Below are 27,517 nucleotides of genomic sequence, written 5' to 3'. Positions count from 1 at the left end.
CACGCAAGGAAAGAAACCCTTCTGGGATAAAAATCCTTCTACCGAATTGTGTAAAGGCTTTATGAGTTTTTGAGAAGAAAGGCACCCTGGAAATTTTAGGTTATTTTTATCACTTTTATTGAAAAGGCCACTTCTCTGCTCTAAGGCTGAATTTTTTGATGCAAGTTCAGTGGCTTTGGGGTGAATCTGAATGAAGTTTTCAGAGCAGCGAGAAAATCATGCAGTGTTAAGATGCCAAGCTTCCTCCGATAAATCTTTTGAAAATAACTGATAAAGATGCTTAGGGTTTCTCTGAATTCCCATGAGGTATAGCATTCAGAGAAGCTGGTAGTTTGGAACAGTGCTTTCCTTTGATTACAAACAGTTGAATTCTAAAATGCCACATAGCAATATAAGAGCAAAATACATTCGTTTTTAACTCATAGTGGACAAAATACACCCAGTCTTCAATTTGAAACTCAGGAAGTAGATGTGGATGTATAGGTCAGGTTATCTTATTGGCTGTTCTTAGTGATCAATACCAATGCCATGGTCCTCAGTTATTAGGGAGAGAAATGATTGCATAAGCCATTTGGCAAGGGTGTATCAAATACCAGGAGGAAGAAATGGGATAGAGAAGAAATAAATACAACAAAAGTCTTCCTAAATCAAGAGACAAGAGATCCAGTCTGGCCTATGACCTACATAATAGCACACAGTAATTAATAGCATACCATTCTAATACAGGAAGAAAAAACCGGAGTTTCTGGAGTTTGGGCAGTTTGTGAATTGTTGGGTTTTGAGGATTTTAATGCTGCTTTGTAACACAGTTTGAATTTTAATTTTTTAAAAAATATTTAAGCAATCTCTGTACCCAACATGGGCCTCAGACTCATGACCCGGAGATCAAGGGTTGCATGTTCCACTGACTGAGCCAGCCAGGCACCCCACTCTGGACCTTTTCTCACAATTTGAACTTTAAAACTTCTCCTATGTACTAAAAGTAATTCACTTAATAATAATAATAGTCAGCATATACCATGCTTTTTATAGAATAGACATTATAGCTTACAAATACCCCGCCACAACCTTTTAAGATAGAGGATTGTTTCCATCACCATTTTTCAGAAGAAAAAACTGAATCACAGGGAGGTTAACTTGCCCACGGCCATACAACTATTTAGTGACAGACCTAGGATTCAAACCCAGTTAATCCAGCTCTAAAGTCAAGGCCTTCATACTACTCTATGACACACTTCAGTTCATATTTTTATTGGTCATTCATGAAGTACATGGCGCTTTGCTTATTTATGTAGATGATGTGAAGTATGAGACAGGATTTTTTTCATCTTTTAATTAAGTAACATTCAGCATCTTTCTCCTTTCCAAAACCCCGTGTGTGTATACATAGCATTACTTAGCATTTTGCCCCCATCTTTGGTGCTGTCTGTACTGAAAACCCCCAATATAGTGAAAATAGCTTACTGGCGGAGAAGAGCTCATAATATGACACCTAATACTCATCTATCCCCACTGTAATATCTGGGTCAGCTAGAGCAAACAAATGGCTCAGTGAGGACACTCTGGGCTGGAGACTTAAGCTGCAAACTGCCTGTTCTGATGTCAATAATGAGAGAGCACACCCAGCCTCCATGCTTAGCCCATCTCCCCATTTCTCCAAGAAACCAACACCAACCCCAGGAAAGTATTAAGGCCAAGATCTGGATCTTTTGCTACAACTAAAAGTCTAAGAATAGCAACATGAATTATACACATATGTTGTTGAACACTGCCCTATATAGCACAGAAATATTTTTATTAAAAATAGAGACTCTATAAATCCATTATAGCAAGTCAGAGTATAATTATACGGTGAAACATATGCAATTGCCAACATTCAACCTTTTTGACCTACAAAAAACCTGTTTCCTTATGTACAATGAGTACAGTACATAGAGTATCATGTATAGGACATAGAGTATTCTTAGCCAGTGAACCAGCTTCCCAGAAGGCGCTTTGCTCAGTCTGAATAAGGTTTAACTCTTTGGTCTCTCTCCCATTATTGTATATTCTTGTGGTTCAACTCTGACAAAACTAAACAGGGTACGCAGGTGACAGTGCCTCGGCTGCTGCAAAGCCTCATGGAACAGCTTCAGGGTGATGTGAAGTGCAGGCTGAGTGGCTAGTGGCCTTCCCAGGAGAATGTCAGAGAAGCAAGAGTGAAAATCAGCTGCCACGTAGAGGGCCATGCAAGACCTAAGACGTTATGGAGCTCATCACGTCGTTGCGCTGGAAAAATGGAACAGAGACATGTCACAACTTCAGGAAGTATGACAAGAATGAATAACTGTCAGGATCGCCTTTTCATAGGGATGACCCCCAGCAGCCCATGTTTCTAGAAAGCATTCCCTATATTAAACATATATGCAGAAAATCATAATGATAGGTCTATGCTTTGTGGGGACTGTGATGAACAAGGCACCGTGCTCACTGCTTTGCACAAATGCATTAGGTTGTCCAGAGCGACGGAAACAGTGGGATATGTATACAATTGAGATCTACTTTAAGGAATTGCCTTACACAGTGGTGAGGCTGGCAAATTCAAAGTCTCTGTGGCAGGCCAGCAGGCCAGAGACTCTCAGGCAGGAGCTGATGCAGCCATCTTGAAGCAGAATTTCTTTCTTCTCAAGAAATCTCAGTGTTTCTCTTAAGGCTTTTCAACTGATTGGATGCCACCAATTCAAGTTGTAGAGGATAATCTCCTTTACTTGATGTCATTGGATTGCAGATGTTGACCACATCTATGAAATACCTTCACAGCAACCCTTAGATGTAGTATTTAATTGAATAGCTGTGTATTCAATTATGGCGTAACCAAGGTGACAGCTTAAACCTATCATCACAACACGTATACCATTTTTGTCCTCATGAAAAATCTGTGAGGATGATACCCTTTTATCCTCATTTTACAGATAAAGAAACAAGTTCAAGAGGGTCAAGAACTTGCTCAGGATAACACAGTTTGTAAAGGATGGAGTCATATTTTGAAACTAGGGAATGTAATTTCAGAGCCTCTGGACTTAACCACCGGGTCCTGCTGTCTCACCAAGCAGCGAGAATTTTATGCTAAGGATTCAGGAGTCGAGAAAGCAAAAGCCAGCAAAACGTAAAGCCAAGAAGAGGTCAGTATGAGTGAATCACAAGCTTTCCAGCATCATTGGCTCCCTGGCCATCTCACCATGCTGTGTACACATGCATGTGACCTATTAAGTGAGCCACAGTCTACATAGAAGGAAGATTATACTATAGGGCATACAGAGGTACCAGCTTGTGTGAAAAAAAAAGGCAGATCAAATCGAATTACACATAAGACAGAAATCAGGGGGATGAATGAAAAAGTCCTTCTTTCTGCCATTCCACATAAACTCCTTCCAGGGTTTTATTCCAACTGGAACGACAGCATTAGCACTATCTGGGAAAGCGATCCCTCAGAGCTGCGACAATGTGGACCTAGAAGGACGTAGGACTTGGGGACTCCCTGGAAAATCAAGTAGACAGCTAGTTGGGGCGGGATTTTATGGTTGCCCAGAGGACTGTTCCTCACTTCCCAAACACCTCTCTCTCTCACTGTCACCCTCTCGTTTCCATAGACCATAGTGGCACTGGCAGAACCTTTCCATGTCCCCAAACCTCTTAGCTCTGTTTGCAGATATTTTAGCAGACCTTGTTCCCACCTTGGGAGAAAAATAGAGGCCAACAAAGACAATCTTCCTAAACATCTTTTTATACCACCCCCAAACATAGATCTGTACCAATCCTCCCCGGCTTCCTCTATAAGACCACCCCTTGTCTTATGTTCTCGACTCCAAATATCATTGCCATCCATCCACTCTAGAACACAACCCATCAGTCATCATTTTCTTCTCCCTCTCTTATATTTTCAACCTTTTTAGTTTTTTATTTCCCCTCTGCCTGCAAGTAGAACAAATGCTGCCACCACCTTAAAAAATACCTTGCATCTAGATCATTGTAATAAGCATAAACAGATGCAAATACTTTACAAATGGGAAAATTTGATCCAAGGAGTTGGGATCAAAAAAAAAAAAAACAACTATATTCTGATTATAATAAACACATCTTACATATAAGAATATAAAGATACTGTAACATAGGGGCGCCTGGGTGGCTCGGTTGGTTAAGCGTCTGACTTCAGCTCAGGTGATGATCTCACGGTTTGCGAGTTCAAGTCCTGCATCAGGCTTTGTGTTGACAGCTCGGAGCCTGCTTCAGATTCTGTGTCTCCCTCTCTCTCTGCCCCTCTCCCCGACTTACACTCTGTCACTCTATCGCTCTCTCTTTCAAAAATAAATAAACAAAAAAAATCTTGTAAGATATTATTAATAAAAAGATAGAAAAAATAGATTCCTTCCAAACCCTAAGCAAAATATATCAAAGAAAACTTTGAGATGAGAAGTATTACAAGAAATAAGAAAAGGAAGTTTTATAGAGAGAAAAAGTTCAATTTACCAAGAAGATATAAAGTAGTCTAAATCTGTATATGCTTAAAGAGACTATTCTAAGTTTGCATATTCTTCTAAATGTAGACAACAAAAATTAGCAAAAGAGGAAACACGTATCAATAATGTACTGTGGGTTTTGACATACCACTACCAGTAATTTTTAGAGCAAGCAGACACACATACACAGTGAGATTTCAGATGGTTTGATTAACATGATCTGACTGAAATATCAATAAACTGTGCTACCAATGAATGTAGAAATGCGTTATCACTATGCCTACAGATACGTTCAGCCGAAACAGGCACGCGCATGTTCCCAAAGACATTTACAAGAATATTTATAGCAGCACTATTCCTAATTGTCAACAACTGGGAACAACCCAATGATATCAGGACGGATGAAATAAATGAATAAATAAATGGTATTTAAAATATATACATACCTCGCGTCAACCCTGCTTCTCCTCGAGCTACCATAACTTTCCTTCGTTTGCTTCTCTGACAATCGTTAAGTAAAAAATACTTTCGGAAAAAAAAAAATACCAGCTGTTTCCTCACTTCCGTTGCACGGTGCTCAGTCCTTAGCAATATTCCCAGCCCCCATCATGCCACAGAAATTGCTCTGGTCTCCATTATGTTGTTTCTTATTCCTGTTCTACTGGGCTGGTTTCTTGGCATCCCCTGAAACTGATGGTCACTCCCTTCAACCTGCAACTTTCGTTTTCCTTCATTTTTTTATGTAACAATTTTTTTAATGTATTTAATTTTTAATTTTATTTTAATTCCAGTATAGTTAACATACAGTGTTACATTAGCCGCAGGTGAACCATACAGTGACTCGACAATTCTATACATCACCCACGGCTCATCACAAGTACGTTCCTCAATTTCTTGATTTCTCTCTTGGTTCTCTGTTGCTAAAGCCTTTTCTTTTTTCTTGGGTTTTCAGTGTCTTCTGCGGCCTCTGGTTCTGTCACTGCAGGTGCACTGAGACATGAGGCCTCATCTCTGCGCATGCTGGCCGATGATAGTGCCCCAGTGTTGGTGCACAGCTGTGCCGGGGCAGTAGGCACAGTTACGTGATTGAGCGTGGACTCTGAAGTCAGGTGACAAGATAACTCTGCAAATCAAGGCCTCTAAACCCAACCCTGCTCCTGAGCTTTAACCAGAGGGGCCCTAAAAATAAACTTAAGCCGGGTCAGATCTGTGCAGTGAGCCACTGTTGCATTCCCTTTGCGTCCATACGCTGTTGAAAGGCCGTATCCTGTTCTCGTAATACCAGACCCGATTTATGCACCTCTCAGATTTGCTTGGCTATGTCTCCTGCTTGGGGAAACAGATGACCCTCCAGGAAGATCGCTTGGCGCCAATGGCACTCTTGTCAGGGCGGAGAGGTGATGTGAATCTACTGAAGAGAAGCTGCCCGACCTCTGTCCTTGCCCTCCTGATGGAGGCTGACTTCTCATTGCACCAGACTCCCCAGCACTTGGCCCTGCTTCAGCAAGCAGCTGCTTTGGGTTTCCCATGTTGCTAGAAACAGGACCAAACCTGCCTCATCTCATACCTCTGACCTGACACTACGGGGCTCTCTTTTCCTGCCCTTGTGCTTTGCCGTCACTGCTGAAGTACAGATGCCAGAAGCTTCCTAAGCTCCCCCCACCCCATCCCACCGGCTTTCCAGGATGGGTCTTTCAGAAGGCAGTGTGCAGAAAGGCAGGCATAAAATGTTGCTGGCTCGTGCCCTTTCACTAGCTAAATGCCACTGCTCTTGTGGAAAAAATAACCCAGAAATGTTAGAGAGTTCCACCCCAGTGGTAGAGAGAGGGGGAGACTTTGTTCAGTGAGCAAGAGGAGATAGAAAGCAGCCAACAGATTCTTCTTCCTCTCTCCTCCCTAAGAGACTGTTCCGGGATCTAGTGGTTCCATTTTCCCCTCTCTGGAGTTGTCTGAGCAACCAGCTAAGTTTCCAGGTAATCTGGACAGCTTGGAATGCACTCCTTTGCCCTTGCTTTCTCCCATCCCCTACCTCACTTACCTGGTTCCTTCACTCTTGCTTCCCTGTATCGCACCCCCTCAGCAAAACTTTGGCACTTAAGTTTTGACTCAGGCTCCATACTCTAGGGAAACCACACTAAAATATTCACAATACAAAGGAAAAGGGAGCATAATCCTCTTGATTCTTTACTAAGTGCCCGTGTTTCTCGCTAAGAGATCTACACTTCTCTCTCTGAATCCTCACAGAATCTCCGCAATAGGTAGTATTTTTCCCCTATTACACTGAGGCTTAAGAAACTTACCCAAGGTGGCACAGCTAGGTGTGACAGAGCTAAGGTGCCAACACCCACGTGTCTGGCTTCCGAGACAGTATCCCTCTCCCTGTTCTTTACTGTTCCTAGTATCAGGACATTGCATTCTGGGGATTCTGTGAAGGTTCCATGCGGTAACTCATTGTTGGACTTTCCAGAAGCTTTGAGAATGATTCAGTGAAGAACATTTTAAATATCCAAGCACAGCACCATAAGAGAGTCCCAAAATGACAGGGTGAACGATCAAATCAATAAAAGCAGATGGTTAAAACACCCTTATTATTGGACATTGAGATATCGCTTATATTTTCATTTCTAAATGGAATCCCATTAATGAGCCAACGAAAGGTCGTAAAAGGAGCTGTTGAAGGAGGGGACACAGACATCCAAAGGGAGAAACAAAGGAGAAAGTTCCACCCCACCCAAGCCTAGCTCTGTGCTCCATCCATGTGTGAAATCACTTGGTCAAGCTCATCTAGACCATCCAGATCTGCCTGTTCTCCTCATAAAGATCTCTGAGAACGAGGAGTACAAAGATTTAGCCAGAAAATTAATCTTGAAATGAAGCAGAGGGGTCCTGACTGCCAGAGACTGACAAAGGAAGGATTTCCTCATCCTGCACAGACTGTTACTGGCGGAGTTCTCTGTGTGTCCAGAGGTTCGGGCCAGGATTGTGCTTTGGAAATTGGAGAAAGACCGAATTTGGACCCTAGTATAGCACTCAGCCCCTCTCCAGGTTGTGAATTACAAACTGGACCTTCTCACCCTGTGTCCCTGCTGCAGGAAGGAGATGTTTTTTGTGTGATTACAAAATCAGACTGTTTACAGATTATTATTTTCTCTTGGTCTGAGAAAGTGCTGGAAGATTGACCTCTTGTACATGCTTATTAATTCATAAATTCATACTTATAAAAACAGGTGGATTTGTCTAAACATGAGGAAAGCATTAATACCACTTGCCTGATACCGAAACTCTTGCGTTAGAACTTGATAAGCGTTCTGAGGACCTCCAGGAACTCTGCTGTGCCATAGGAGGTTAGTTTTCTGAGCGTCATTGCCAGGAGAGGCCTTTTCCTTTTCTGTATTGTCCCTGCATGCTGTTCAGTCACATAGCTGCCGTGCCAAAACCCTCACCTAAAGAATCAGCACTTGTCTCTTAAAATATGTAAACCTTTCATCTCCCAGCAAAACCTGTTCCAAGAGCTTAAAACACATTGTCTCGAGTTGTAATATCACCTGGGAGTCTTGATGAAATGACAGGACATTCTGATTCAATAGATCATAGTGGTGGCGGGGGGGGGGGGGGGGGGGCGGGGTGTTGGGGCTGAGATACTGTATTTCCAGCATAGCTTCTGGATATGTCAGTACTTCTGATCCATGAACAAAACTTAGAATACCAAGAGCTTAGAAGACCACCTTGATTTTCTCTTGAGTGTTTTGAAGATCATTTGGTCTCTAGAAAAATGTGCCCCTTGAAACTGCCTCATTGTTACCAACAAGCTGTTCTGGGCACCACTGCAGGAATGTTCAAACAGATGGGGATAAAGTTAGAAACTGAAAACATCACACAAGAGCCGTTCTCATTGGCCACATTGTTTTAGCTCTCGGCACACGCACAAACTCAACGCTGACCTAAAGGCTTATTCTCAAAATTACACACAAAAATGGATTTTGCCAACACTACTTGACTAATATGCTTGTTCCTGAGACCACCAGCCTCGTTTTATTCAGCCTCAAATTGGTTATTTTTCTTTGGGCAGTTTCAATTATTGTATAGGATAAGAAGATTTAAATGTTAAAACACATAAACAGAAGTAGCTCAATTGTGTATTTAAATTCTGTATTTGTTTTAACAGAAGTAATACTTGTTATTCTGTCTCTATTTTAGGGTTTTCATTTTCTGCCTGGAGAATTCAGCCATTTTAATGTCAAAAAAAAAAAAGTATTGTGGAAATTCGGCTAGTCCAAAACATGTTTAACTGTCTAGAACAGATGAGGGAAAGGGTATTGAATTAGGCAGCTTTTTCCAGATGCTTTAGAAGTGCTTAGTTAATATGTATTGCCTTTTACCCAAAAAGCATAGCTATGTGTTATCTTATATAGAAAAATACCTTACTTAGAGAAAAATTAAAACAAACATGTGGTTGTATATAAACTATACCAGTTCTTAGATTTATCCCTTACATTCATTGTTGAAAACTGCCTGCCTAGATCAAATCTTTACCACCACATTTCTGTCACGTCCCTCTGGTCATTATCCCTGTTTTTAGAGGCTATCTATTCTAAGTAGATACCAATTCAAAAACAATTTGCCAAAAACTCCTTACTTTAAGGAGATTAAGACCTTAGGAACCGTTTATCATATCACTCTCCTATTTCAAGACATTTGCTCAAAACCTGTCGTTCTCAACTCACTACTCAACACCCTTCATCAAATAAGTTAACAACCAAAATCTTAGATTTGAGAGACCAGTATATTCATTCCTCAGCAGAGGGAAGTTAAGGAGCCTACATCAGTTAGTCTTGATTATTTTTCTCTTGTCCATACTGATCTGTGCTACCTAACTATGAATTCAATTTCCTTAAAAAGCATAGAACTGGGGCGCCTGGGTGGCTCAGTCGGTTAAGCGTCCGACTTCGGCTCAGGTCATGGTCTCACGGTCCGTGAGTTCGAGCCCCGCGTCGGGCTCTGTGCTGACAGCTCAGAGCCTGGAGCCTGTTTCAGATTCTGTGTCTCCCTCTCTCTCTGACCCTCCCCCCGTTCATGCTCTGTCTCTCTCTGTCTCAAAAATAAATAAACATTAAAAAAAATTAAAAAAAAACATAGAACTATTCACATTATTTCTTCTTCAGTGAGTTTGGTAGTTTGTGTATTCAGAGGAATTTCTATTTCATTGAAGTTGTTAAATGTATGTGCATAGAGTTCTTTTTTTTTTAATATTATTGTCAAATAGGTTTCCATACAATACCCAGTGCTCATCCCAGCAAGTGCCCTCCTCAATGCCCATCACCTACTTTCCCCTCTCTCCCACCCCCCCCCATCAAACCCTCAGTTTTTTCTCTATATTTAAGAGTCTCTTATGGTAGAGTTCTTTATAATATTCCCTTAGTACACTTTTAACATATGTTGGGTCTGTAATGATACCATCTTTTCCCCTCCTGATATTTATAATTTTTTCTCTCTCCCTCTCTCTCCCTCTCTCTTTCCCTCTCTCTCTCTCTCTCCTTCTCTGGTTAATCTGTACAAAGTTTTACCATTCTTATTGAACATTTGAAAAAGTCAATTTCTGGTATTTATTTCTTTTCTGTTTTCAATTTTACGGATTTATGTTGTTTTTATGACCCAGTATATGTTCTGTCTTGATAAGCATTTCCTGTGCACTTGAAAAAAAATGTATATTCTGCTATTCTTTGGTGGGATGGTGTTGTTCAGGTCTTCTATGGTCTTGGTAATGTTTTTGTCTACTTGTCCTGTTACCGAAAGACAAAACTGAAAGCCTCCAACTATATTGTGGGTTTGTTTATTTCTCCTTGCAGTTCTTCCAATTGTATTTTAATACCATTTTTTGGGTTTTGTTTTGGTTTTCTGTGTGTGCATCCATATAAAAGATTGTATGTCTTCTTAGTGAATTGACCCTCTTATTACATAACGATGCCTCTTGGTAATTTTCCTTGTTCTAAAGTCTACTTTGTTTAACATTAATAGAGACAATCCAGCTTTCTTTTAAGTGTTTGCACATTACATATTTTTCTTTTCACTTTTAACCTATCTATATCAAGATGTTTTCAGTGGGTTGATTTCTCAACAACACATATTTGAGTCTTAGTTTTTTGTCCAACTTAATGATTGCTGTCTTTTGTGTGCTTAGACCATTTATATTTAATGTAATTATTGATAAGTTGGTGTTTTAGTCTGCCATTATTTTGTTTTTCCCCCTCTATTTTGTATTCCTCTTTTCCCCTTTTGTGAAAATGTTTGAAATATTTAACTTTATATTCCATCTTAATTTATCTATTCTCTTTTTGTCTTTATCCCTTGTGTGGTCGGTCTAGTCATTGCTACATACATATGTCCCCCTTTTTATAGTTGATTAAAATTAATATTTTACCTCTTTGGGTTAAATGTAGAAAATGTATCCTCCCCCTTTTATGTTGTATTTGTAGTTGTCATATGTATTACATCTACATACAGTAAAACCTACCCAGGCAATAGTATAATTTTGGCTTTGTATCATCATATGTATTCCAGAGAACACATGTACATACGTATTCCATATGTAGAGGAGAAAATAATCTGTCATATGTACCTAGTCGTTTACCAGTTATGTTGCTCTTCCTTCATGCCTAAAGTTCCAAGTTTCCCTATGGTACAATTTCCTTTTTTCCTGAAGTTCTTCCTTTAACATTTGTTTTAGAGAAGAAATGCTTTTGACTAAAATTCTCTTCGTTTTCTTTCAACTCAGACTGTTGTTATTATTCCTTCATTCTTCAAAGGTACTCTTATTGGATAGAGAATCCTGGGTTGACAGTTCATTTCTTCTACTACTTTTAAAGTGTTGTGTCCCTTTATTCTGTCCTTTATTGTTTCTCATGAAAAATCCACAGTTTTGGAAATTCCAAAATTTCCAAAATTTTGGAAGTTTTCAGCCATTATTTCTTCAAATATTTATTCTGCATCATCTTCTCCTTTCATAGGTTTCAACTGGCATGAATTTTGTATTTTTTTATACTATTTCACAGGTCCCTGAGACTCTGTTAGCTTTTTTTCCAATAAATTTTTCTCTGGTATTCAAATTGGATGTTTTCTATTGCTCTATTCAAGTTTACACATTCTTTTCTGTGTCATAATTACTTTACTTTTTTTAGTTCTAAAATGTCCATTTTATTTTTTACAGCTTCTCTTTCCCTGCTGAGAACTATTATCTTTCCATTTGTTTCAAGATTGTTCAACCTTATTTCATGAAACATAGTTATTATAGTTGCTTTGAAGTTTGTTAGAGGATTTAGATCACCAGGATTCACATCACTACGGGGTGGGCAGCTGTTGAGTGTTTTTTTCCTTATGAGTTATTGAGATTTTCTCTTTTTTGCATATCAAATGTGTTTAAATTGTATCCTAGACATTTTGAATATAATCTTATAAAACTCTGAGTCCTTTTGAAGTCCTTTTACATCTGGGATGTAAGACTTCCAGTTCTAGCCAAGTTGAAGTCAGAAACTAGTTTCACCATCTCTTGGAAACAAACCCACCACTAAAAGGGCAAAATATATGCAACAGGGGTTTTCAAGACACTGGATATCAGGCCATTGAGGACAGCAATCTGTAAGGGACACGAAACAAATGAGGGGAGCTCTAAAATTGCCCCTTTTAATTCTGTAAGAGAGTTCTTAGACCATGATGCAGGGGGTGGAAACCAAAGCACCCTGAGTTTCCCTGAGTTGAGTAGATTAAGCTGAGCATCCATGGAGACCAAATTGGCTAGCGTTTGCAGTACAAATAACGGAGATGGGAGAGATCTGCAGGGGACCCCCTTTGAGTATTCTCAAGAGTACTGCTCAGTGCATATGTGTGACGAAAATGCTTGATGTTAGCAAATAACCGCCCCAGAAGGATCAGAGGAAACAGTCTTTGGAGTTCACACAGGACCAGAAATATGACCTCTTTTCACCAGCCAGAATGGGAAACCTCATATCCCATGAAACATCTAGTAAAATACTCAGAAGTATCTTATTTCAGTAGTGAGCAATAATTAGCCTTAGGTTAAATGCTGCTCTTATTCTACCCAAACAAATCTTAAAAGCAAGACACAAAAAGGCCAACCTGTTTCTTAATTGCATCCCAGGAAAAACGATTAAGAATATTTATAGGAAAACAAAAATGTCCGGCACCTAACAAGGTAAAATTCACAATACCTGGAATCCAGTTTAAAAGTCACCAGCCATGCAAAGAAGCAGAAAAATATAACCAATAATGAGAGTAAAAATCAATCCAGAATTGATATAGATGTTAGAGTTAGCAGAGACATTAAAAGTTATTATAACCATATCATACATGTTCAGAAATTTAAGTAGAGACATAAGATATTTTTTAAATCCAAATCAAATTTCTAGAGATGAAAACTACAATGTCTAAGATGAAAACTACATTGGATGGTATTAACAGCAGATTAGATATTATTAGAAATAAAGATTAATGAACCTGAAGACAGCAATAGTAACTATCCAAACCAAAATCAAGAGTCAGACACCTAACCACTTAATTGACTGAGCCACCTAGGTGCCCCAAACTCTTCCTTATTTCGAGGATATTATAAAACAGAAGTAATCAAGACAGTTTGGAATTGGCATGAAGATAAATCGATAGAAAAGAAGATTCTAAATATATATGAGCATATCAACAAGTATAGACAACTGATTTTTGACCAAGGTACAAAGGCAGGTGAGTGGTAAATTGGATATCCTATGCGAGAGAGAGAGAGAGAGAGAGAACTTCAATCTATACATCATACCATTTATAAAAATCAACTCAAAATAAATCATAGATTTAAGTGTAAAATCTAAAACTATTAAACTTCTGGAAGAAAACATGAAAATGAAAAAGATAAGCTACAGACTAAGAAAAAATACTTTGTCCATTTTTAATATTGAGTTCATTATTTCCTTATTGAGTTTCAAGAATATTATAGATAAAAGTCTTGTACAAGATGTGCATTTTGGAAATATTTTATTTCATTTTGTTGTTTGTCTTCTTATTCCTTAAACAGTCTCTTTTTTTGTCTCTGAATTTTTATTTAAATTCTGTTTAGCTTGGGTATCTGTGTTGGTTAAGCATCTGATTCTTGGCTTCGGCTCAGGTCATGATCTCATGGTTTGTGGGTTCGAGCCCTACATCGACAGTGTAGGGCCTGCTTGGGATTCTCTCTCTCCCTCTCTCTCTGTCCCTCCCCTTCTTGCTCTCTACCTCTCTCTCTCTCTGTCTCTCTCAAAATAAATAAATAAACATTTTTGAAAAATGAAATTTCCATTTGGTTAACATACAGTTTAATATTAGTTAAAGGTGTAGAATTTCATGATTCATAGAATTTCATGATTTGTAGAATTTCATGATTCATCACTTACATACAACATCCAGTGCTTATCACAAGTGCCCTCCTTAATCTCTGTCACCTATTTAACCCATCTCCCCATCCATCTCTCCTTCAGTAACCATCAGTTTAAACAGAGTCTTTTAAAGAGCAGACATCTTTAATTTTCATAAGGTCTATTTTATCAATTTGTTCATTCATGGTTCATGCTTTTGGTGTCATATTGAAGAAATCTTGCCTAACCCAAGGTCACGAATGTCCACTCCTTGTTTTCCTCTAGAAGTTTTATAACTGTAGGTTTTACATCAGAACTATAATATACTTTATTACATTGTGCAAAACATAAAGTCAAAATTTTTTTAAGTTTGAAAATATTTATAAATTAATAAAGAAATTTATATCCAGAACGTATAAAAATACTCAAAACTCAGTAATAAGAAAATGTACAACCCAGCGAAATAAGCAAAAACAACGAATAGATGCTCCACCAAAGAAGATATACAGATAGTAAATGAGCATATGACAAGATGCTCAATATTATCAGTTATTAGGAAAATGCAGACTAAAAGCACAGTGAAATACCACTAGTCACCTAATAGCATGGCTAAAATTGAACAGACCGGTCAAACCAAATATTGGCAAGGATGTGGAGGAAATAGAACTCTCATGGGCTGCCTTTCATAGGTCAGATTTTTAAATGGTACAGTCGCTTTGGAAATGAGTTTGGTAGTTACTTGGAAAAGTTAAGCATGTAATTACTATGGGATCCATCCTTCCTCTCTCAGATACTTACCCAAGAGAAATGAAAACACATGTCCACACAAAGCTGCCATTTGGGCTTTTGTTAATAGCCCCAAACTGGAAACAACCCCAAATGTCTATTAGTAGAGACAAACAGACACATTTTGTATATCCGTGTGTGTTAGTCTAGATCCACATGTATTAGTGTATATCCAGATGTATTAGTTTCTTAGGGCTGCCACAACAAGTGTCCTGAACAACGGGTATTTATTATTTCACAGTTCTAGAGGCTAGAAATCCAAAACCAAGGTGTCCTTCTACGTGCTCTGAAAGAGATCAGTTCCAGCCCTCTCTCCTAGCCTCTGGCAGCCTCAGGAATTTCTCGACTTGTAGTTGATGTTCTCCCTGTGTGCTTACATCATTTTTTCCTCTGTGCATTTCTCTGTGTCCAAAGTTTCTTATTTTATAAGGAAACCAGTCACATTGGATGAGGGACCACCCTAATAACCTCATTTTAACTTGATTGTCTCCGTACTGATCCTATTTCCAAAGGAAGTCGCATTCTAAAATACTAGAGGTCAGGACTTCAACATATCTTTCATGGGGAGGGGTGGGGGGAGACACATTCTACCCATAACACTATGCAATGGGTTACTATTCTGCAATTAAAAGGGAGAACATGATTCTGAAAACATTTATGAATGAAAGAAGCCAGATTTTAAAAAATAGTGCATACTATATGATTCCATTTATGTAAAATTCTACAAAATGTAAACAAGCCATAAACTATTTACTTTTGTTAAAGAAGGCAGATCGGTGATTACCTGAAGCATGGGATATGTAGAAACTTTTATCGGTGATGAATGTTTGCTATTTTTATTGTGATAATTGTGGTCACGCAGACAAAATGACTTAGAGGCAAAACAATCAAATTCAGTCAGTGGAATGAAACAACAGGGAAAAGTACTCCAAAGATCGGCACTGTTGGGTGTCATTATCCAGGACAAAGGAACCAGTGGTTCTCCCCTCTAGCTTCACCATCGTGTCACTTATGCTCTTTGTACAGCATACCTCAGAGATATTGTGAGTTTGGTTCCAGACCACCGCAGTAAAGTGACCATGACAAGTCCGAAGATCTTTCTGTCTTCCTAGTGCATGTAAAAATGACGTTTACACTGCTATAGTCTATTAAGTATACAGTAGCATTGTGTCTAAAAAATGTACCTACCTTAATTTTAAAATACTGCTAAAAAATACTAATCATCTGAGCTTCCAACGAGTTGTAATCTTTTTGCTTATGGACGGCTTTGTCTCAATGCTGATGGCTGCTGCCTGTTTCTCTGGGGCAGTATTCTACGTAAATGGATATGAGCATCAGTTTCGCCAATGACTGGGTTCTCGGCCAAGATGTTTTCTTTCTCTGGGTCTTAGTTTCTTTGACTGAAAGACAGATAATCATGTCTGTTGCAATTCAGCTAGATTTGATAATTCATACAGTTGTTCCCTGTTAACACAAAGAAGAGATTTTTTAAAATTTATTTAATAAACTGGCATAGTACTCTTTGTCAACCATTGTTCTAAGCGGTATTCAAATACGAATTCATTCCATTTTAATACTAATCGTATAATGTAGGTGTTATTCTCCTCATCTTTAAAGTTTGAAAAGCCTACCCAATGTTACAAAGCCATAACGTGGCAGAGTCGGGACTGGAGCCAGAGAGCAGTCTGGCTACAGTCTGTGTTCTTAACCACTGTGCATTACTGCCTTATATTTGGGGTTAAATATACACTTTTAACAGGAAAAAAAAAATGATAGCCGTTGTGTTGAAGCGACGGTTTTCATTATCCAGCATTAAATAATACGTCTTCTTAGTTACTGTTACTACCTACCAAAGTTTCTAACACACAGTAGGCACACAGAAATATCGATTAGCTGACTTGTCACATGGTCAGTTCTCAGTTAGCCAAACTCACAAAACAGAGATCAAACAAGTACTAGCAAATCGTTTCTATTTGGTCTGTGAATATCTAATATGCTAGGGCGAGACAGAGAGGGTTTTTGTCTACGATTCCCCTTCCTAAATGTACTTCCCTGGCGCATTTACTAACTTGTCTCTCAGACATTCTGCAAGCTGTCAGTAGATTTTCTCTAACTTTATCTCATTAAAAATGTCATTTTCTATTATTTCTGAAGTCCTTTTACTCCCTCAGCCACTATGAGTCTGTAACTCATCCCTTTGTTAGCTCAGGGATGGCCAGTGGGTTTCATCGGGAGGGTCAACTCTGGGCAGTTGTGTCTCCCTTGGAACAATGTCTGGGGCCGTGCTAAGGCTGTCTCCTGGCATAATCATATGTAGCCGCATTCACAGGGGACTAAGGGAGCCATGGACATAGGGCCACACTTATTCCCGTCCCTGTGTCCCACCTCCTTGCTCAGTACTACGTGTCCAGCCATCAGAGTACAATAATGGTGAGGGACTCAAACACCACTGTTAGAGGATCCTCAAATGGTAAGAAAGACATCTTCACTTTATTAAATTGAAGTCCAGTAAAGATAGAGCCAGCAGCATTGATTTCTGCTGGTCACTCTTCAGAGTCTGCTGGGATTCTACTCCTTCTAGTTCCTCAGCTTCAAGTGGCTGGCCTCTCAAATAAGTGATGCAAGAATCCAGGATCATTAGAGATCCCTTTAAGCTCAAAGTGGAAACTGGAGATGATGCAAGTCAAATCAAGGGTGGAAACGGAACCTGAGAACCTAGTGCTTTGGCAATGGAACATAAGGATCCTGGTCTTCTGTGAGCATTGCTTTATCTATCTATGAAATGTCACCTGTTTCTCAAGGATGAATCATTGGAAATAAGATAATATATTTACAGGATAAAGATAGGGAATATCTGAAAATCATTAGAATTCATTTCCTAATATTAATGAAGTACATGACAACACTAAAAATAATAATAATTACTATTATTATTATTATTATTATTATTATTATTTGAAATGCTCTATGAAGGAGGAAGTTACTCAATTTTCTTCCATCAAGTGGCCCGCTTCCTAGGAATCTAAGGAGAAGGTCTCTGTATGAAGAGAAGAAAAAATAGAAGATATCTCAGTGGAAGACTGAAGAAAGAAAGATTGGGCCAGCCCTGGCCATATACAGAAGAGCCTCTCGACCAGAAGGTCGGTGATTACCTCAGAATACGGCGATGTCCTCAGAGCATGTTAACTCTTGGTCCTATTAGTTTCCTACTGTAGAGAGGCACAGGGCATCATGTTCATTCTTTCTACCTCAGTGACCTCTGACAGCCTGGAATACTCCACTGGTGCTTTCTTGGATTTCTTTTCCCACCACCGTGGCACATCTCTTCAGAGCAAAGATTTCAGGCACATCTATCTGGTGGACCAGCCTGAGACACCCATGAACACCTATGGCAGAAAAAGAAATTACAAAGCTGTGTAAAAATATTTCTGCCATTTTTAACTTTAGAACATTAGAAATATACTTTTAAAATTGAAGGTAACCCAGGGGCTTTAAATATCTAGCTATTAGGTTTTTTTTTTTTTTTTAATAAACTGCCTAATGAAACTGAGCCCTTTATTCCTCAAAAAAAAAAAAAAAAGAGTGGATAGAACTGTGTCATTTCACAAGGTGACTTTTTTCAAAGCCTTTTTGACTCTCAACTTTATAAAGGATAACATTCAATGATAACTAAAAGCCTCACATTATTCATTCCTCTTTGAGCTTCTCTTGAATGTGGTCTCTGATCCTGGTGTTTTTGGATAGACTCCCTCTATAACAGCTGCCCAATGATCCATTGAAATGACAAGCGAAGGGCCACATGGTGGGCTGAGTGCACTTAGTGCAACTGTGACCAGAGAGATGACAAAAAGATTTCTTCTAGTCAGTTGCAGAAATGCCTCTACACCCGTGGATGACAGAGAACTCCAGGTAACCTCCCTGGGGGTTATTTTTAGCCAACAACCATTAATACTCATGAGCTTACTACTGCAGAGATCAAATTCCATAGCACCAGCTTTGAGAAACACAAATGTGGAACACTTTGCTTTTTTGACACAGGTTTTTTTAAGGGACTCCATTTCTAGTTAATGTGAGCAACAATGAGTTGGATTAAGAGACGAGTGCTACATGATTTCTATCTGTTTGACATAAACGAGTAAATAAAAAAAAAATAAATGTCATTCATAAGAGGCCCATGTATTTTCTTTTTAACTTTCTATTTTAAAATAATTTTAGATTTACAAAAAGTTGCAAAAGAGAATGGAATAGAATCCCATGCTCATTTACCCATCTTTCCCCAAGGGTGACACCTTTTATAGCTGTAGGACAATATCAAAATCGGTAAATTGACATTGGCAGATTACTATCAACTAGATTACGGACATTATTCAATTTCATCAGTTTTTACACAAACTCATTGTGTGTATGTATGTAACTTACATGGTTTTATGGGCAAGTTCTGCCAAACTTCCAAGAAACAGATTATTCCCAATATATATTAGAGGAGTACCCCATGAAATGTCAACATTCGGTCAGTTGAAAATCAACTCTGAGTTGTAACTTTGATACATAAATATGATTCCATTTGTGCTATTGAAAGTTTGCAACAATACTATGCTCTTCAATTTTGTTTTCTTACTGAGTTTATTTTTATTGTTTTGATTTTTTCCCTAAGCATCGACTTCACCTCAGGTCATGATCTCACACCTCATGAGTTCGAGCCCCGCATCGGGCTCTGTGCTGACAGCTCAGAGCCCGGAGCCTGCTTCAGATTCTGTGTCTCCCTCTCTCTCTGCCACTCCCCTGCTCACAGTCTGTCTCTCTTTCTCTCAAAAATAAATAAACCTTAAAAAAAATTTTTTTTCAAGAAATGTAAGTAGTTTTTTCTGTCCATTTAAACAAACATTTTATAGCTGAGGCAAAGATTGTTTTGGGTTTTCTATGTAGACAATCTGATGTGAATAATGACGATTTTATTTCCTTCCTAATCCTTGCATTCTTTATTTCTTTTTCTTGATTTATGACTCTATCGAGGACCACCAGAATAATGTAGAAAGGGCATGGTAGTAGTGAGTTCTTGATTTTCTAATGAGATGATTCTAATGTCTGTTGTAGGTTTTGGGTGGTTAACTGTAGTCATATTAAGGAAGTTCTCTTCTGTTTCTTACCATGTCTTTACCAAGAGCTTTTTTTTTTAAATCATGAAAGAGTATAGAATTTTACCGAATTCTCTCTGTGCCCCTGTTGAGGTATTTGTAGGTTTTTCTTCCATATTTATATGATCAACTACATTTAGAGATTCTCTAATGGTAACCACTTTTCCATCTCTAGGATAAGCCCAACTTGGTCAGAATGTAGTTTCTGTTCTTTATATTGCTGAATTTAGTATGCTTTTTATCATACCTAGCATTTTTTATGCAGATAAATGAGTGATGTTGTCTTATAATTTTTTTTTTGTTACACAGTCCTTGTCTGATTTCGGTGTCACCGTTGTGCTGGCCTCAAAGATGGGTTGGGAAATACGCACTTCTCTATTCTCTAGAAAAGTTTGTGCTATGTGACATTTCTGTTCTTACAGATCATGGAATTCTGGAGTTTGGAGGAAAACAAGTTTTAATCAACACGCGTGTACCATTACCACTAATAGTTTTTTTATACGGGCGTATTAAATATCATGGTCAAGTCTCTAAAACGTGGTGGTTTTAGATAACATAAATTGTTCCAGTCTTCCCATTTACTAATTCTTGACTGGGGAAGGTTTTGTTTTTCAGAGCTCCAATAGGCGAATATAGTGGTGTGATCCACTGGAGAAAGTTTTGCTGAGTGTGGCAAATACCATACGACTCTACCAGTAGTTGTTTCACTGAGGTTGAACAAATCACAACACAGTCACCAGACTTACAAGCTTATCTTGCTAGTACTTGGTGGAACATGGATCTGAATCCTGACAACCTGCCCTCAGAAAACTTAAAATCCTGAATTCCACACTGAAAAAGACGTAAATCTACACAATGCCTGACTCCCTCTATACTGAAAAATAAATACACACACACACACACACACACACACACACACACACACACACACACACGTTAAGCCACAAGGAGCACTATCATAACTACTCTCTTGCATATATTCTCAACCCCTCAACTACTGCCTGGACTCACCATATTCCTTTGGCAAAATCACAACCCTAGTTAATACCAGCTGTTTGCCTATTTCATACCTGTCTTTGTACAGCTAATATGGCTGGAGGAAAACACACAATCACGCTGATTGATCCTACTTCAAATTTCTAATTTTAAGTCAAATGAACCCTTGTTTTATGACGCCCAACTTCCCTATTTCATTCACTCTCCTATTCTTTGAGACAAATGCGGTCAATTCTTTTTTTAAATTTTTTTAAAGTGTATTTATTTTTGAGAGAGAGAGAGAGACAGAGCATGAGTAGGGGAGGGGCAGAGAGAGAGGGAGACACAGAATCCGAAGCGGGCTCCAGGCTCTGAGCTGTCAGCACAGAGCCCGACATGGGGCTCGAGCACACAGACTGCAATATCGTGACCTGAGCCGAAGTTGGACGCTTAACCAACTGAGCCACCCAGGTGCTCCAATACAGTCAATTCTTGTTATTTGCTACAGTGACGTTCTTTGATGTCACCAGCAACAGTGAACTAATGCATACTGAACCAGTGCTCCTAGGAAAAATACAGAGTTAGGTTGCTATGAGCTTCTGGCCACATTTTCATCAACTGATCACATATAATCTTGTTCTTTGTGTGTTTTCATTTAAAGACATCTTACTGAATCTATATTATTGATTCATTAACATTTAACTCAGAGACAATAGCATTATAACTCATGCCTGAATTGTCCAATAGTCATATTTTCTCCATAAGGCACACCACAGCCTCCTTGCTCTTAGGAACACTAGACAGCATTTCAGCACTATGCTTGGAGGTGGGCATTTTAGACAGCAAAAGCACCATTTTGTGCTAAAAGTATGGCTCTACATAGGCAACGAAAAGGTCACTTTCTTATAGCACGAGGGCTAAAACAATAAAGCACAGTGTAACTTGGTCAGTCTCAGCTGGGAGCATACATGTTGGGTGACCACAATTTTTCATAGCTCTGAGTGTGCACATATCTGCAAATGAAAACACTAAGACTGTATGTTTGAGGGTGACAAGTTAATTTTAACAAATGGGTGAATTTGTAAATGTTAAATCCACAAATAATGAGAATCAACTCTATTTTACCATCTTCTTCTCTCAAACCTTCATCATCTCCTCTCCCCTCACTCTAACTCATGACCTTGTTTTTCACTTCTCGAAGCAATCGGAACTTCTCTTTCCTACCCCCACTGTCAACCTTCCAGCATCTTCTCCCACATATTCTATCTTCCTGATCTCTACCAGAGGTAAGTTCTCCTTGCTTCTATTTAAAATCGCCTCCCCCCCAACACCCATCTGGGCACTAAGATCCCATACGCTCTCACCTCCTTAACGACACTACTCTCGCTATTCTGCCCTCTCTGCCAAGTATCAGTTTTTCTTTCTCCTAAGTCATTACCATCAGTGCAAAAATATTGCTCTCTCTTCCTCGTTGATAACTTCTGGAAGTTATTGTGAAAAACGTTTTAAAATATGCAAACAGTTTGGAAAATTCCAGATTCCTGCCTTTAATACTAATGAAATAATCAGAAGTGAGATTAGTAATTGCAGCAGTATTCATAAAAGCAAACAATTAACTATGGGACAGAATGGGTGGATCTGGGAGGTATTATGCTAACCGAAATAAGTCACACAGATACAAACAAATACCATATGATTTCACTTATATGTAGAATCTAGAAAACAAAATAAACAAACAAACCAAAAAAGCAGACAGACCCATACATACAGAGAACAAACTGGTGGTTTCCTGAAGGGAGGCTGGGGGCGGGGGGGGAATGAATGAAGGGGACTGGGAGATACGAGCTTGCAGTTATGGAATGAATAACTCACAGAAATGAAAGGTACAGTGTAAGGATGATAGTCGGTGGTATTATAACAGTGTTGTATGGTCACAGATGGTAGTTACACTTGTGGTGAGCGTAGCATAATATAAACTTGTGGAATCACTATGTTGTACACCTGAAATATAACATTGTGTGTCAACTATACTCCAATTAAAGAAAAAAAAAAGAATTTAAAGCAACCTAAATAAACAGTAGGAGGCTGGTTAAATATACACAGTAAAATACGATGTAGACATTATAAGCTACAGATTGCTATTAAGTGATATATTCATTTCTATTAAGTTAAAAATATAAATTACTACACAAATTATATTGTCCTACTTTTATAAAAAGAAAAAATAAAGTCATTTTGCCTCTGTGGGTTTGCACCCAAGTAATTGGAAGGATATTTGCCAACATTTTCCTCCTGGTTTCCCTGATGCCCAAGCCCAGGGTCTTAGGCACTGCACTCAAATCTCAGGTGTGCCTATTCCCAACTAAATCGTGGCCCAGAAAGCCATACTAAAACTGTAGATGTGTTGCTAGCTTATTCCTAGAATGTCAAAACAAAAAACTGGGGTTGCAGTGTCTTCTTTTTCTTATATAGATACACTGTATTTGATTGTAATCCTGAGAATGTAACTAAGGGGCCTCTTAACTTGGACAAAATGGCTGCCAAAGTGGTGAGCGGGCATCATCCTTCCTTACTTGAAGGCAGAGACCATGAAATCCAATACCCCTGTGGAATAAGAACAAACAGCTCTTCAGTAGCAAAACCAATGAACAACTATCTCGAGACTGTGTTTAAAAAACAAACAAACAAAAACTGCAATGCCAAAGAGTAAGCAGAGCATTTTCTAGGGCAGGTGGGAGGTGTGTTTGTAGTGGGTTGACTAGTTCAAAGCCAGACTCCTCTCTTGCCAGCTGTTCTGATTCTCGCAAATTGTCACCACAGTTACTCCTCCACGAATCCTCATCAGATATTTTGAGAGATCGAGTATTTCCCAAAACCCAACCCAATTCCCCGAAACAGGTAAGACCTATCATCAGATTCTAAAACTCACCTCATACACTATTAAACAGTGCATTACATAAGGAAAAGATAAGAATCAGCAGTAGAATTTCAATCGAATACTATTTTAGTTGTCAAAGGACTTAAGTACTCACCTCAAACTCTCACCACTATGCTTTTACCTGTCCCTTTCCCCTGTTTGCCCCGTACCCTCTCCCATCAGTCAACTTCAAGCACTAGATTCTGCCTTTATAGAAGACACATATCAAGAGGTGTTTGCTTGATGATTATTATTTAAATGATAGTTTTATGTATCCTTCTGCTTTATATCTCAAACAAAGTAAAAATAAATAGGTCTACGATGAAGAAAATGGTTCACTTTTAGGGGTTTTAAAAATTACGTCCTTTTCAGGGTCCCTGAGTGGCTCAACTGGTTAAGTGCCTGACTATTAATTTCAGCTCAGGTCATGATCTCACAATTGGTGGGATTGAGTCCTGCATCGGGCTCCTCATTGACAGCACAGAGCCTGCTTAAGATCCTCTCTCTCCCTCTTTCTGCGCCCCTCCCCTGCTTGTGCATTCTCTCTCTCTCTCTCTCTCTCTCTCTCTCTCTCTCTCTCTCTCAAAATAAATAAGGTTAAAAAAATTATGTCCTTTTCTTCCCCATATCTGTTAGCAGGTCAGGACAGAACTTTGATCCTTTCATGACCCCAGTTTTTGCCTAGGTTGCGTCAGCTTCCCAATCTGTTCCCATCCAGCCCAATGTCAATACTCTACCCCTGCAGAATTCAGCCTCCTTAGGGCAAGAGTGCTGCCCAATGGGCTCCTAAACTCCGGGAACCTCGTCTTCAGGTCTATCCAATCAATGTATGGACATAGAGAAATACCTAGAATTCTTTAAGTCAGGATTTTTTGTGAAAAGAGCAAAACAGTGTACTGAATATGACTGAACACATATTTCAAAATGAAAACCGTACAGTTTTTTTATAGGCAGGTAAAAGGGCATTTTTATCCAGGAAACACCTGAGGAACCTCAGAGCTCATGACCTCTGACCCAGAAGTCAGCTGTTGATGCTCCAGGCAGACTGCTTCTTAACTGTCATAGAACATTGGGAAAGTTCTTAACTGTCGCTGACGGCAATATCCAGACATATCTCTTGTTGCACCTGACAGAGCAGGAACCCTGTAGGGACCTTTGAAACCAACGGATATTTAGATACTTCTGCTGGACCGAGTGTCCCCAAAGGAAAGCAGACAGAAAGGAAGAAGTAGAGTCCTGGGACAAGATACCTGTGAATAAAGAAGTTTAGCCAATTGGCTCTGACAGGGCAAGGTGAAGCATATCACCCAGACACCAGGGACGTCCTGTGTATCCCTGAGCCAGCTTTCCTGCCCAGCTACCCCAGCCTCCTCCCCTTCCCCAGGGGAGAAGTGTGCTCCAGAAATGGGGGAGTGGGGGGCGCCCTCTGGTCCAAAGGAACAAACCATGTCACCTGTGCTCTAATACCATTGGAGTGGTGATCCAGAGGAGAGGGGCAGCTGTTGAGGAAGCAGCCTATGTGGGAGGAGACCAGAGTATGGAGAGGAGGCCAGAGAGATTGCAAAGCCATTTGTGCTTTGTTTTTAGGAATATCAGTCATCATGCCTCCTAGGCGCTTCAGGAAAGAAAGTGAACTTACCTTCCTAGAAGGAGGGCCATTCAGATAACCAATGAAGACACACTTAGAAATCCTGAGGAATGTTTTGAAGAGGGATCGTGAAGGGGGGGGAAATGGGAATTTTTCTGAGAAGAGAAGTGGGAGTCCAGAGCAGGGAGAGTGGCAGGGGAACCACAAATGGGGAATGTTAATGTCCCCGGGGGCAGATAAAACTGGCTGCAAACTCAAGGCATATGCGGGGTGGGGGGTGGGGCCGATGATATGGATCTGGAATTCTTCCGCACTCAAGGGATCAATGATAACCCTTCAACCAGAGTGGATTAGGGAACCATTCTGGGCCAGTCTGGGTCCTCTTCCTCATGTCCCCATCCATGCTCATAGAACATATCTTCACTGGGTATCCCCTTCTTGGTTTGGTGCCCTTATTTCTGAGACCTGGACTTTTTGCTTCGGAAGTTGCTCCTAGAACAGCCTCCAGTTACGTGGTCCTTCCCATTTATTTCATGGCAGGCTCCACTGCCCCACACTATGCTCTGTAAGACTTGCTGTGGCCACAGGGGCTGCCCTCCCTAGCCCAAGCCTGCTGTGCCTGTTTCTGTGTTCTCTTTGGCAACTGCATTCTTCTCTCTTTGGGACCCAGCTTCTTTTTACATGCTATGGTAATCCGTGAGGTGTTTTAAACCCAGCTCCACAGCTAAATAGCACCTCAAAAGGATCCCCGTTAGAAAAACAAGAATTGGGATGGGCTATAATTTTAACATAAAAGGCCAGCTCCTGCTTGAAATCAGAGGTGAAAAGTATTCCCCACTAGTCTAAACCATGACACCGACCCATCGCTTACGCAGGAGGCAATAAACTTCTTTCTCTAGCCTCCCACCCCCATCCTCTTGCCATAGTAGCTGATGGCAAAGTCTATTTTGCTAGTTTTGTGCCTGTAATGTAAGCCTCCATTGAGCAGGTCCTCAGACTTTGCTGCCCACCTCTGGTCATTTTGCTTCTTTGTTTCTTAACTTGCCGCCCGGTACCCTGATACCTAACCTCTAGGTAACCAGGTTACCTAGCTGGTGTAGACTCTTTCTGCCCCTCCCTGTTATCTCCTTCAGGGGGCCAGTAGGATCCAGGTAGCAGGGGTCTGGCCGCCTTCACAGGAAGAAGGGTCTGGAAGGTGCAGTCAAGATGTTGAACTCCAGAAGTCAGTTGAAGTTAAGGGAAAATTGGATGCCCTACATCCATATTGACATGTCCAGAGTTTGGAAATCGAGGTTTCTGAAGCACTAAGTCCCCTGGGGTGGAAGTTGACACCTTTGGCAAAAGGTCCCGTGATGTTAAGAGAAGCACATAGCTTCGGGTTCTTATTCTGCCAGGTTGGTTGGGTGAATTAGGGCAAGTTACTGAAATCTTTATCCAGACTTCAGGGAGGATGGGGAAAAGCTGGGGAGGGTAGTTAACCGGGAACATTGTGGATCTGGAGATCCAGACTGAGACCAGCAGGAGGTGCTGAGATCAGGCCGAGGGCATTAGCTCTGTGTTGTTCTGTAAGACCTGCCCCAGCTATGTGGCCTGGGAACCCTCTTGATGCACATGTTTTCCTGTGTCTCCTGACTTCGGTAGCTCATTAAACAGCTTGCTTCTAAGACTCTCAGGACCCCTACAACAATCCTGAGATACCTACTATACCCATATGTTTCTTCTATATCCTTTATATCTCCTAGCTTGTTGAACAGCCTCAAGTAGAGAACTCCCCAGCTGTAAAAAAGGCAGTAAGGTCTGACATGACAGCAGCCTCATTTTGTTCTCTTTCTCTCCCTTTTGAACATTTTTATGTTCAGTTTAAAAATTGATTTTAAATTTACAAATGTACCTTTTGTGAGGCGAATGGCACTGTCCTACTTAAAACCTTACATGATGCCTCATTGTCAACAAGTCCAGTCAAACTCCTTGGAATGAAATCCACAATTCTCTACAGTCTTGCCCAACCTTTCCTTTCCAATGTAATCTCCTGTCACTTTCTCCCACCCTAATTGCTCTGGTTCCTTCAGAAAGCCTAGACGATGCTAAATAGTGCCAGGCCTCCGCATTTTCCCTCATGTTGCCGTTCCTTCTCTCTCTCCCCTGCCTCTAAAGCATGCCTCTACCATATTCTCTTCAACATTACCTTGCTACCCCCACTTCTTTCCTCCTTGAAAGCCCCCTGTCTTCCC

Source organism: Lynx rufus, unplaced genomic scaffold (genome assembly GCF_022079265.1).
Source record: "Lynx rufus isolate CCGP_SWC_20201006 ecotype Redwood Valley unplaced genomic scaffold, mLynRuf1.p SCAF_1, whole genome shotgun sequence".
Classification (NCBI taxonomy): domain Eukaryota; kingdom Metazoa; phylum Chordata; class Mammalia; order Carnivora; family Felidae; genus Lynx; species Lynx rufus.
The sequence above is the reverse complement of the archived record's forward strand: the minus strand, read 5'-3'. Positions refer to the sequence as shown.